We start from the raw sequence: 14,164 nt of genomic DNA on the forward strand, positions 1-14,164 counted from the left end.
AATTTACCTTTCACACTTGGTAATAATCAAGGTGCCTGATTGCCCTGAATAACATTCTAGGCTGTCAGAATATTTCAAGGCTGCGAATTAGCATTTCAAAACCTTTTGAAACCAGGGTAGGAGGGCTTTTTCCCTTAGCTGAAGGTTCGCAGGGCTGGCTGTGAAGAAGCACACCTGCAAGAAGCTGTATTTCTGGATCTGAATATTGGAAAGGGGTCTCAAAAAAAAACACATCAAGAAGGTTGAGAAACATTTCGGTTCCATAATCAAACCGTCTGAAATTTCCGGGAAGGGTCTGAGTTCAGACCTTCTGTTCCCTGTCCCTATAATTCATTAAAGCATCCCGGAAATCCCAACTCTCAGGCAACAGAAACAACATTTTTCTACATTGCTTACCCACGCCAAGCAAGAGCATAAAAATCTTTGTTAGGCCACGGCCTCTACTTTGGAGTCGGGACAACTTCATTCCAAGAAAGTGTGGGGTCACTGAAATACAACAATGACCTTCAAGATTTGAGGGTAGCAGTCTGAGCATGTGGGAAGAAAAATCTACTGAGATACAAGATTGATTGAAGAATAAAACTGCCAGATTTGATGGGTCGTAGCCCTATCCCATGCCACCCTGGGCACCATTACATCAGACTTGCCCCCTACTAAAAAGTAGAACCCCCAATGCCCATTAGTGGTTCTCCAAGTGTGGTCCCCAACAGCATAATCACCACCTGGGAATTTGTTAGACATGCAAAGTCTGGGGCCCCACCAGGGTCTTCCAGAGAAGGGACCGGCAATCTGTTCCTCTCTGATGCATACCAAAATGTGAAAACCACTTGCACAGACATATCCCTCATGCCTCAGCCTGCTCGCCATCTTGCCCACCACTTCTGCTCCATGGCTCACTGGAAGCCCAAGTTCTAGGCACACTGTCTCTGACTGGATGGCCCCTTCAAAACCCAGTTTTATCCTTCCCCTTTGGGCCACCATGGCTCATTCCATTCACATGCCTGGAATCAGATACCTGCCTCACCTCTTTCTTCTACTGTCACTCAAATCCCCCCCCCCTTTTTTTAGGAGAGGTACCTGAGACTAAGACCTCTTCTACCTCTTCCACCTAGCTTCTTCTACTTCCTTGGGAACCGAGTGTCTACCATATGCTTAAGTATTTTATGCAGGCCCTGATCCTCAGAAATATCCAGTTAGATAGATTTTGGGGGGCCCATTTTATGGATAATCCACAATGTTAACCCTTAGGACTTGGCTAGCAGGGTATATGGTACAACATCTGCAATCCCAGCTACTCAGGAAGATTGCAAATTCAAGGCCAGTCTGGGCAACTTGGAGAGACCCTGTCTCAAAATTAAAAAAAATGAAATAAAAAGCTGGGAGTGTAGCTCAGTGATAAAACACCTCAAGGTTCAATCAGAAGTACAAAAATAAATAAATTAATTAATTAATTAAATAAAAGACTTGGCCATTTAGGGTCATCTAGGGCCCTAACATAGAGCCCCACATACTTCTATTGATGCTCATACAGATGACGTGACTCATTAAGAAACAGTTGGATTATGTCTGGGCTGCTCTGTTGGGGTGTGGCTCATTGGTAGAGGGCTTGCCTAGCTTGTGAAGCCCTGGGTTCCATTCCCAGCACTGCACAAAATAAATCCCACTTCAAGGAACCAGGTGTCATTTTTCTGGAAAATGTCCTGATGTGGAACCTCTCAGACTGATCATGAGGCTGATCAATGAGGCTTCACTGTGGGTCAACAATACCACCTCTACGCCTCATAGTTTAGTGGAGATGTTTTATAAACAACGCCTGGCAGACGACTTATAAAAACAAGGAAGAAACAGCCGTCAAAGCAGATTACAGAATGGAAAATACCCGAGAGACCAATGAAAACAGGGACCTGAAGGTGCATTCACCAGAGAGAGAAGGAGGTGCAAGGGCCACACAGGGCCCCAGGAAGGCAGATCCCCAGAGAGAACAGAATGTAAATGAACAGCAAAAGCCCAAGTGATCATTAGAAAACAGACTCAGGGGTCACAGAATCTGTGTGCAATCCGTCACATGGAAAACTAAGAACTAAGTGATGAAATTATTTCAGCTAAAGCACTCCCACCGCCTATTGTTTATACAGTAAATTCAGCGAGGTCAAGAATTAGGTTGTATAACTTGGTCCCAGGGAGGCTTAGGGGTCCTTCAGTCATGTTGGGGGGAGGGGGGAGGATAGGGGGAAGGAAGGGCCGGAGGGGGAAGGAGGGTTGGAGGAGGAGGAAAAAGATGATATACTCCAGTTGTCCTCCTTCAACAACACTGTCTTTAGCCAAAGCAGTTCACATTCAACTTTTACCTGATTTCCTCACTGAGTTGGCAGAAAGAATCCTGAGGCTGAACAGCTTTGGAAAAACAGGTGGGGCAAGATGACAGCCAGTGTAACATCACACGGGGGTCTCTGCTTAATTGATGAGAGAATGGGGCTCCCAGCAAGCACAGAAGGCAAGCTCTTAACTCTCTGGTCTCTCCAGGTCTCTTGGTCCTTGTACCAGACCAGCCCCTGAACCTATCATTTTCCTCCTGTCAAAGCCACTCACTCTCTCTGCTGCCAACCCAAACCAAAGCAACCCTCTCCCTGGACTCCAGCAATAGCGGAGTCAATCCTCTGTCCACCCTCTATACTACTCACCTGCCTGGGGCACACCTGTCTGGTGCCACCCGTGGCCCAAAGGGTCAAAGTTGTCCTCACGGGTCTTGAAGGAAGTCTCAGGGCACTCTGATTCTGCTCTCACCCATTAATAACCCTACAATAGTCCATTTTGTTTACTAGAATAAAACACCTGAGACAAGCTAACTTTATAAAGAAAAGAGATTTATTTAGCTTACCGTTATAGAAGTTCAAAGTCCAGACTCAGTTGGCCTCATTGTTTTGGCCTCTGGAAAAGGCCTGGCATGATGACGTTACAAATGGCAGGGACACATGCAGGAGAAATCACATCTCAAAACAGGAAGCCAGAGAGAGGTTGGGGTCTCACAGTTCCTTCCAAGGACATGCCCTAAAAATGACCTAAGGATTTCCTGTTAGGCCCCGCCTCTTAAAGGCCCACTTCCCAACACTGCCACACTGAAGACCAACCTCCCTATACATGAACTTTGGGGGGACACACTGAAACCATATCTAAACCACAGCAAATCCTCTGAACTCCAGCAAGGACAGGGGCTTCCATGTCTCCCCATATACCAGTGACCTGATCATTTCATTTCTCCCTGGTCCCTTCACTGAAACTAGTAAAACCCAAATGAAGATGGTGTACCCAAGTCACATTCTGAGGCTCCATCAAGTACACCTAAGCCACTCCCTACCAGCCTGCAGGAGGTGTTTTGCAGACCAGGGGGATGTTTGCTACAAACAATTGCTGGGTTGTGAACATTTCCTAAGGACAGGAAGAGAGTTGCTTGTGACCTCTGACCTTTCAGGACCCTCCCTTTCACTTTCAGCAAGGGCTCTTTCCATGGGTGCTTAATAACTGCTCCTAACAAGTTTCCGCTGCAGGCTCTGGGCCTCTTGCCTTTGCCACATCTCACAGGGTGGGATCCCTGCTTCTTGACTCTGAACAGAGCAAGCTAGATCAGGTGCTCAAACACTGCACACCAGGACAACAGGTATGCTCCTGATGAGCTGGGCTCCTGGGCCCATTCATTCTGAGCACTGCCCCACACCAGGAGAGTGCCCCTCCTCAGCCCCAAATGCCCTGGTCCATCATCAGCACCCACACACTCCACCCCAGGCTGGCAAAACCAGTGTTTGGCTCAGAGCCATTTGCATGGAAGCAGACCTGCAGGGGATCTCCAAATCAGGTCATCCAGCCCAGGGCACTTCTCTGCTGCTCCTTTGCCCCATTATGCACCAGCAACCAGACAGTCCGTCGCCCTCCCTGGAACCTTCCAAGGGCTTCCCAGAGGTCTCAGAATCACATCTCAACTCCTCACAGTGTCCACAAGATGGCGGCCCTCCTGCCTTCCTCTCCTCTCCCTCCTCCCCCACCCCACTGGCCTTTGTTCCTCAAACAGGGCAAGCGCCTTCCTGCCTTAGACTTCCACACTTTTCCTCCTGCCCTGGACTGGTCTTATCTCCAAATCTCTGCAGGATGGGCCCTTTCTTTCTCAGGTCTCAGCTCCACAATGCTTTTGTCAGAAAGGCCACCTCGGGTGGGTGCTTTGTCTAAGGCCACCCTCCACTCACTCCCTGATATTAGTGTCTTTAACGTCTGTCTGTCCTCTCCACCGATCATCAGCGTCAGGAGAATGGAGACCCCGCCTGCCCATTGTGGTGTCTGCCACCCTGAGAACTCTGCCTGTGAACAGTGGCGTTCGGTCACAGTCGTTTGAGTCGGTGAATGAATGAGTGAACGAATGAATCGGTGCATGAATCAAGGCAGCAAAACCGATCAGGTGGGTCCCACCCAGTGGTCCTCAGATCAGCTGGGTGCCCTGGGCCCAGAGGAGCTGAGACCCAGCAGATTCCAGTCCAGCCTCTCCCGAGGCGCCCTGGTAGCCACTAAACCAAGCAAGATGCTGCCAAGCCGGCATGTGCACTCAATTCCTCTTTTTCATAACACAGATAAAACTTTTACACTGTCCATTTAAACCACCATTGTTTGGCCCTCCTCTAAGGAAACTTCAAAACTAAAATTCCTTTCTCCCCTCATTTTGCCGCTTTGTTGAGACAGAAATGCTCCATTTAGCATTCCTAAAGAGCCATTAGCATCCCAAAGCTCTTGTTGTGCTTGCTCGGCTGGAGGCTTGTGTTCCTGATGGACGGGCGGCTCGGGCAGAGATGCACTAGCTGAAACGCAGCCCCTCGGTGCCCCTGCCACTTGGCATCATCTCCCTCCTCGCTCGCCAAACCCCTGAGCTGCCCCCTCATTTCGGATATTTAGCGTGTATTCTCTTTCTCTGACTCTTGTTCTGCAAAATTTCTCTTCTCTTTCTGCCTCCCACGGGCACCTTCTGATAAATGCGGCATTGGGGGGGGGGGTCTTTTTCATTCCAATGAAAGACTCCCCTCCAAAAAGGCAAGATGAACATCCCCATTATAGATTAAACCCGTGATAGGAGGTTAAAGCCTTTCTTCCTGCCCCTCTTTCTTTCCCTCTCTCCATTCCTCAAAGAGGAAGCCAAAAACATTTCCCCCAACCAGGCAGGTTGGATACACCTGGGCAGGTGGAAGGCTACAGTGAGGGATCTTGTGTCACCATGCTTTGAACAGATACAGGCACCAATGATTCCTCCAGAAGGTAACACTTGAGCTAGTCAGGGATTCACCCTGCGCGACCAATTCATCGTTCTAGGTAGCTGCCTTGCTGCTGAAATTAGACTACAAATCAGACCAAAAAAAAAAAAAAAAAATTCTAGAAATGCCAACCCAGACGCTAGCTAGCTTCTTTCTCTGGGAAGGAATCATGTTCACTGTCTGCTCTTTAGCCTGAATTCTCCGTTTTTATGGCAGCCTCACATTCTCCACCTAGGGCCTGAAAGATCAAAAGTCAGGCACCCGATGGGGAATCCAGCCAAGCAAACATGAGACCACCCAGACTCTGGGAGAGCCATCTCAGAGCTCCAGTAGAGCTTGCCCCTGAGTGAGGAGCACCCACTGCCTGGGACTGTGAGGCCTTCATGGCAAGATGCCTCACCTTTGTGAGCCCTCTGTTAAGAGAGACAAGACACTCCCCCCTTTCACCCATGAATCCACCAGCGCCATGAACCATTTGCTGGCTCTTTGTACAACTGATCATTTCATCTGAGTTAATAGACCTCTTTCATTTCTGGTGAGTGCTCTCTAGATAGGCTACCTAGGGGCAAGACCTTGAAGGTCTCTCTCTCTCTTTTTTTTTTATACTTTGCAGTGATGTATTTTTTATCCACTGTGTATTAAACACCTGCAATGCACCAGCATATCCTCCTCCTTCCTGAAGACACAAACACAACAGCCAGGCTCTGTTCCTGGGGGTGGGACAGGTCCTCAGGAAAGAAAGCTTTTCAGATGTTCTACAGCTAATGCCCACAGAGAACCTGGGTTACACAGGACTTTTTTTTTTTTTTTTTTTTTTTTTTTAACACAGGACTTTTGCTGCTAGACTTGCTTGTGTCTTGGAGAAGCAAGAAGACGAGGTGACTTTCATAACCAGTTAATGGGTAATAAAGTGACCATTAATCCAGGCTTTTACAAACAGCACTCCCAAATACCCTCACACCACAGCAGCAGGAAGGACCATTTCTTTCCAATATCTACCATGTTTTGGAAGAAATAGGGCTGGTGTGGGAGGAGAGCTTAAGATAACGGTCAACAAGCTTTTTCTGTAACAGGCCAGATAATAAGTACTTTTAGGCTCTGCAGGCCACACGGTCTCTGTTACAACTACTCCATTGTGCTGTGGCCCAGAACTCAACCATAAGACAAGACATCAGCAAATGGGTGTGGCTGTGGTCCAATAAGTATAAATTTATTTTTTTAAAAATGGGCTACAGAATATGACCCCAGGGCCTGTGGTTTCATCCTCACCCAGTCCAGCATTGACGAATCATCAACTTCTGGTTCTTCACCAACTTAACAAGTTAAATTAATAATCTACTTAGCTGGGTAACGATAGCAAACTCAGTTAAGTTATATATTTCCTGAAACCAATGCTCGTCCAAAGGTATCCACCGAGGACCTTCTCCGTGCCAGAGCTTTGAGGATACACAGCTGTAATAAGGAATGCAGTCCCTCTGTCCAGGGCTCATGTGTCAGTCATGGCTGAGGCAGGATTTTGTCTTGACACATACAGGGTATCAGACTCCAAATCATGGAGTCCTGTCCGTGAGCCACACAGAGCTCTGTCTCTGCTTGAAGCATTATACTGTAGGGTAAGAGCACACTGGTTCATACAGCCATTTCCAGACTGATAGACATTGTTGTTCAGTCTCATACCCACAGACACACACCCAGATTTACCAGTGACAGATGTATCTATTACCAATAGACTGAAGCCTTTCTGTGCACATGTGAGTTTCTGTAAGAGGGCGGTGAGAGGTGGGATTGGGATTGCCCAGTCATTTAAAAGATACTTGGTCATGCTAAGAGTCCATGGTTATGCCTTTGATCTGGTTCACCTTCTTAGAAATGCATACCTTTGGTCATATGGGCGACCCAAGGGACAGAACACAGAGGGAGCTATGTAAAAACAAGGGCTGAAAAACTACTGGACACCCCCTCTTTTGCTTTATTTTATAATTACTCAGCTAAGAGCATCAGGGACTAAGGAGATATGGGTCAAAGGGTACAAAGTCAGCTGTCCTTGAGATAGCATGAATAAATTATGGAGATCTATTGTACAGGATGGTCAGGGTAACTAATGATATGAAGAGAAGATGTTACATGTTCCCATCACACACACACACACACACACGTGCACAAATAACTATGTGAAGCAATGGACATGCTAATTAGCTTAACTGTGGTAATCATTTCACAATATATTGGTATATCAAAATATACTGTATATTTTAAGTACACATAATTTTTATCAGCCAATTATACTTCAGCTGTCTGCCGGATACATGCCCTGGGTGCACTGGCTGATTTACCTCTAATGAATAGGACCCATGGTCAGTCACAGAGAAGGCTCTTGGCATTCCTGGAGTGGGGGCAGGAGAGCTTCCCCAGGACGGTCTAGCCCGTCTGCGAGCTCTGAGGAGCTGGATTTCTGAACTCAAATGCCAAGCCAGGCCTGGCACTGGCCAGGTTGAGAATTTCCTTTGTGTCTGAAAACCCTTTTTGTTTGAAGTTGGTGTAACTCGAAGCGGCCTGCCAAGCAGAGCCGGTGAGAAAGTTCCTAGTCCAGGCTGCTTTCCCGGGGCCCCCACAGTGCTCTCTGCCCTTGCCAGGGCCACTTCCCCATCTCATCCCCTTGGTCAAAATCCCCCCCCTCTCCCGTGAGCCACCTTTTCTCAGCTACCAGGCCAGGGTGCTGAGGTGGCTCAGTGCCAGGCTGAAACAGCCCAGAAATGAGGATTTATATTCTCTCACTCCAAGGTCAGAGGGGGACCGAGTTAAACCACACAGAAAATCCCCTCTGAGTGCGTGAGCCACTGGAGAGGCCTGGGATTTATTTCCTGAGCACCTGGTAGCACAAGCACTATGATTAATAAAAATTCTCTTCCATAGCTTCAATTATCCCTAGGACATAGACATGATTATCCCCACCTCACAGATGAGGAAACTGAGGCTGAGATGCTCCAGATCTAGCTGGTCCAGGATGGAGCTAGGAGTGTAGGTAAGGCTTACCTAATTCTAAAACTTGAGTTTTTTTTTTTTTTTCCACGATACCCATAGTTTCAAACTGAGACTCATGATACTTGAGGACGGTGATTTAAAAAAAAAAAAAAAAAACTCTCAATTTGAAATAATTTTAGATTTAACAAAATCCCACAAGATGGTGCAAAGAAGTTGTATGCCCTTCACTCATTCCCCAAACATTAATTATCTGCTACGTTCATCCCATAATGATGAAAAGCAGGAAATCGAACATTATTATCTTATCTACAAACCTTATTCTGCTTTCATCAACTGTTCCCCTAAAGATCTTTGCTGTCGGAATGGATCCAGTCCCGACTCTTACACGGCATGTGGGCCTCCTTGGTCTCCTTCAGTCTGGGACAGTCTCTCAGCCTCTCAGACTTCAATGACCTTGATGTTCTTCAAGAGTACTGTCCATTTTTTTTTCTAGAATGTCTCTTTGGGGATCATCTGACTTTCTTCATTATTAAATTCAAGTTATGCATTTTAGCAAGAATCCCACAGAATCCTTCTTGGGGCAGCCTGTCAGACAGCCCATGAAGTCAGACTGTCCATCCTGTGACGGGTAACGCTGTCTCCGATCCCATGGTTAAGGTGGCATCTGCCAGGTTTCTTCACTGTGAGGTTACTTTTTCCTTTTGTACCTGTAGAAAGAAGTCCTGACTAGTTCTATGTAAATATCCCATTTTTCATCATGTTTTATCCCTACTTTAGAAGATCTGGTGAGTCTTGTCTGCAACCATTGGTTATTTTTGACAAATGGAGATTTTCTATTTTCACGGTTCTCTCTATATTTGTTCTTGGAATTCTACTGGAAGGAACAGTGAACTGTTATTCTTAAAATTCTGGTGTGTGTTTGTTTCACCTAAAGCTTTCCCCAAATAGCAGATTTCTAGGTCCTCCACCCAGAGATCTGACTTCATTAAGTCAGGAGAGGGCTAAGCACTTGTTAGGCAAGTGCTTTACCAAGTGGTAGAGCTACAGTGGGCTGCATCTCCAGCGTGTGTTTTTTTTTAAATATTATTAAGATATAATTCACATACCATTCAACTCACCCATTTAAATTGCACAATTCTGTGTCTGTTAGCAAATTCACAAAGTTGTGCATCACCATCTAATTCTAGAACATTTTCATCACCCCGTAAAAGAGAACCATATCCATTAGCAGTCACTCCCCATTTATTTATTCTTTGCTTCTCCGTCTCTGGCTACCATTAAGCTGCTTTCAGGCTCTATAGATGTGCCTATTCCGGACACTTCATAGGAATTAAATTATATATGATTATTATGATTGTGACAAGCTTCTTAGCATCATGTTTGCAAGGAATATGCATGTCTTAGTATGTTTGAATACTCCATTCCTTTCTATGGCTAGATAATATTTCATTATATGGATATACTATATTTTATTTATTTGTTCATCAGCTGATGGACATTTGGATGGTATTTGCTTTTTGGCTCTTATGAATAATGCTGCTATAAACATCTGCAGACAGGTACATACCTAGGAATTCTGGGATTGTTGGGTCATATCATAGGTATGTTTAACCTTTTGTGGAATTACTTTCTAATATGGCTACAATGTTTTATATTCCCACCAGCAGTGCAGGAGAGTGTCAATTTCTCCACATCCTCACCAATACTCATTCTTACCTGTCCTTTTAATGATAACCATCTTAGAGGATGTGAAGAGTCATCTTGTTGTAGGGGTTTTTTTGGTTTGGGTACCAGGGATTGAACCCAGGGGAGCTTAACCACTGAGCCACACCCCCAGCCCTTTTTTATATTTTATTTTGAGACAGAGTCTCACTGAGTTGCTTAGGGCCTTACTAAATTGCTGAGGCTGGCTTTGAACTCACAGGCACCCACCAATAGCCCAGCCTCACTGTGATTTTGATTTGCATTTCCCTGATTGCTAATAATGCTAAACATCTTTTCATGTGCTCATGGGCCATTGTACGTCTTCCTTAGAGAAATATCTATTCAAGTCTTTTGCCAGTTTTTAAATTGGGTTGTTGTTCGGTTCTAAGATTTGTTTATATATTCTTCAGATATTCTACATACTTAACCAGATACAATTTGCAAATATTTTCTACCATTCTGTGGGTCGTCTTTTCATTTTCTTGATATTGACCTTTGGAGCACAAGTTTAAAATTTTTTATAAACATTTATAAAACATTTTACAGTGTTTTTTTTTTTTTCCCCTTTGTTTGCACTTGGGATTTTGATAGCAATGCTCTATGAACAACTCCAAGAGAATTTTTCCAATGGCTTGATAAATATATCATGGAGGATATGTTGTTAAAATTGGTTGCCATGAAGTTGTTAGTAGTATTACATCTTTGTGTGTGTGTGTGTGTGTGTGTGTGTTGGGGGATGCTGGAGATTGAACCCAGGGCCTTGCGCACGCATTTGCTAAGCAAATGCTCTCCCACTGAGTTACATCCCTAATGGTTTATTTTCCAGCCTTTACCAGATCTCTAATTCCTCATGTTGTTTGTGCCGCCTCCTTTTATTTCCTGACCAATCTTTCCAGATATTTGTTTTTATTAGTGTTTCCGAACAACCCACTTTTGGCTTTGGTGGATCCTCTCTGTTGAATATTTGTTTTCTAGTTCATTGACTTCTGCTCTTATTTTTATCTCTTCTCCCTCCCCCACCCCCCACCCCCTTTTTTTTTTCTGGCTTATTCTGTTGATATAAAAAAAAAATTCTTAAATTAGATACTTAGCTCATTAATTTTCAGCTTTTGTCATGCTTCTGGTATTCTGTAAAACACACTCCTCTCTTTCGTATCTTTGTCTTTCGGCCATGAATTCATCGCCCCTTGGCAAAGGGATGAGGAGAAACAGTGGAGTGGGTAGCCTGCCCGTTCCTGTAGGAAAAGGCTAAGAAAACACTTCCAGAGAGGGCTGAGAGCCCCTGGGGGGTGGGGGAGTGGGTGTGGGGAGGATGTTCCAAAGCCAAACCACACCATTTGGGGTCATATTTCATTATGGGAGGGGGGCACCCAGTGACAGTGAATCCTTGTGGCCTCACCATCTTGTCCTTGCAGACTGAATTCTATTTCAGCAAATCTCCTTTGCCAGGCCAAAAGGCAAGGAGGCAGATGCTCATATAAAGACTGGATGAGCCAAAGCAATAAACTCAGCCCCAGCTGTCAGGCCAAACTGCTTCAGCTTCAGGCTAGGAATCATCTTGCCCTTTCCTTTGCTTCTAATCCATATTGCCCGTTAGTTAATTCTAGCCCTGTACCCACTTAATGGTGAACTCCATTATCACCGTCGTCGTAGAAGGAAGGGACAGAGTGATCATTTGTCCAACAGCTTCTCTGCACCAAGGAGACTGGAGCCCGGGTCATACATACTCCATTCCAGTTGATGCCACAGTTCATGTTTTGTGGTGTCAGTAGAAAATAACCAGCTTTGGACAAGAGATCTAGAGCACGTGCTTAGCCAACATGAGGCCCTGGGTTCAATCCTCAGCACCAAAAAAAAAAAAAAAAAAACCCACACAGCTTTATGAATAATGCATCCTGCTTGGAATTACACTTTTCAGATACAATTTTTTAATATTTATTTTTTAGTTGTAGCTGGACACAATGCATTTATTTTATTTACTTTTATGTGGTGCTGGGGATTGAACCCAGGGCCTCGTGCATGCTAGGCAAGCGCTCTACCACTGAGCCACAACTCCAGCCCATCAGATACAATTTTTGTATCCTCAGCTTCCACTTTGCATTCATTTGCCTTATATACCTCTACACAGCTCTTCGTTTTAAGGGTTATAAATGATTCGGTCACTTGATTTGTCAAAGACTGACAGTCGTACACTAAAGTCTTCTATTAATATGTTTGTGCCCAGTCCACCAAAATAGAAAGCCAAAAATATAGGGTGTCTGAAGAAAAATATCACAATAAGACTGATTTAATAAATATATTGAACTCTGTATACTAAAAATAATTCTTTTTCAGATACCATGGAACACTGATGGAGGTGATCTTTTATATATATATAAAAGATATATATATAAATATATATATATATATGCACATGAGATTTTTCTAAAAACCAAAACAAACACAAACCTAACCAAAAAACTGTACTAGCTGTACTAGCAGCTGTGATAAACTAACATTAGACATTAATTCCTAAACAATATGTGGTTTAGGACCTAACCCCCTGAAAATGAAAATCCAATTCATAAATAACTTGCAGGAATATATATATAAACTACAATGACACAGTCATTATAAAAACAGTGACGATGAAGATAGTATGATTAAAATTTGAGGGAAGTAGTCAAAGCTACTCTAGAGAGGAAAAGTCATTGCTTTTAAGTGGCTTTATTGTTAAATAAGAATAAAAAGATAACATTAGCTAAACTGAGCATTCAACTCAAAAAAATTAGAAGGATCCCCAAAATGCCCAAGAAATTAATAAGTGTTAAAAATTAGAGAATAAGAAAGCAATAAAACTTACTCAAAAATAGGCAGCATCCTGGAGTAGTAAGGCGATAAGAACACTGACTGAGAATAGACAGATCCTGTTGGAATTACATCTCCATCTCCGGACTTTATCGCTGTGTGACTTCAGACAAGTTAAATGTCCTAACTACTCAATCATCTGAACAATGGGAATAACAGTACTCATTCAGAGTTGTAAAGATTTTTTAACATTAGACAGTATATCCGAAGTTCTTAGCACTGGGTCTAGCACACAGTGGGTGTTCAATAAATACAATCAAGTGTTATTGCCGTTGGTTCCAAAAATTTCCGAAAGCAACTAAGCCTAAGCAGAGAGTGAGAATAAATGTTCACCATTAGAAATTAGAAAGATTATATAGGCACATATGGAAATTTTTAATATATTTGTAGTGATTACCATATATAGTTCTATACTTAAAAAAATGAAAATCTGGGAAAAGATTACTTTCTTGGATAATAAATTACCATATTTGACTCAAAAAAAATGGTTGAAAATTCCTGAACAAACATATAAGCATGGAATAAATTGAAATGGTTATCAAATAACTAATTCAAAAAATGGAAGGGCCCAGATGGGCTAATTCTAGCAAACCTACAAGGACCAGCTATTTCTCATGCTACTTAAACTATTCCAGAGCACAGGCCAGAATGGAAACTCCCCACTTCATTTTACAAAGTTAGAATTTATACAAAGGACAATATAAGGACGGGAAAGAGTGTGCATACATGAATATATAACAGTGAATCCCACCATGGTATATAATTAAAATGAACCAATAAAAAATTGTGAAAAAAATAAAGAAGGGAAAATTCAGGCAAATCTCATTTTTGAACATCGATATAAAAATCGCAGGTGTGGTGATGCATGCCTACAATCCCAGGAGCTTGGGAGGCTCAAGCAGGAGGATTGGGAGTTCAAAGCCAGCCTCAGCAAAAGAGAGGCACTAAACAACTCAGTGAGACCCTGTCTCTAAAAAAAAAAAAAAAAAAAAAATACAAAACAGAGCTACGGATGAGGCTCAGTGGTTGAGTAACCTTGAGTTCAATCCCTGCTAACAAAACAAAACAAACAAAAATCTAGAAAAGAATGATATATCACCAAATGGACTTTATTCCAAGAATTTTGAAAAGCTGAAATGGTAGTAGAGTTCACTTCACCAACCCCGTGAAAAGAATTTTAAAAGAGCAATCACAAAACCACAATAAGACTTCACTTCACATCCACCAGAACGGCTGTAATCAGAAAGATACATATTAAATGTTGATGAGAATATAGGGAAACTGGATGTTGCTGGTGGGAATATAAAATGGTACAGCTCTTGGGAAACCATTTTGAGTTTCTCAAA

General features: G+C 43.5%; 1 protein-coding gene and 1 non-coding gene across 2 annotated transcripts in view; both read right to left on the bottom strand.

The window, feature by feature from the left end:
* Ntn1 (netrin 1) overlaps positions 1-14,164 on the bottom strand; it is a 176,761-nt gene that overhangs the window by 145,148 nt on the left and 17,449 nt on the right. The gene's annotated exons all lie outside the window — the stretch shown is intronic.
* Trnaa-agc (transfer RNA alanine (anticodon AGC)) lies at positions 11,956-12,028 on the bottom strand. The gene has a single exon. It is a non-coding gene; the product is annotated as a tRNA-Ala (tRNA).

The sequence above is a fragment of the Marmota monax genome, unplaced genomic scaffold (assembly GCF_021218885.2).
Source record: "Marmota monax isolate L192 unplaced genomic scaffold, Marmota_monax_Labrador192_F-V1.1 WCK01_AAM20220418_F8-fsc00243, whole genome shotgun sequence".
NCBI lineage: Eukaryota > Metazoa > Chordata > Mammalia > Rodentia > Sciuridae > Marmota > Marmota monax.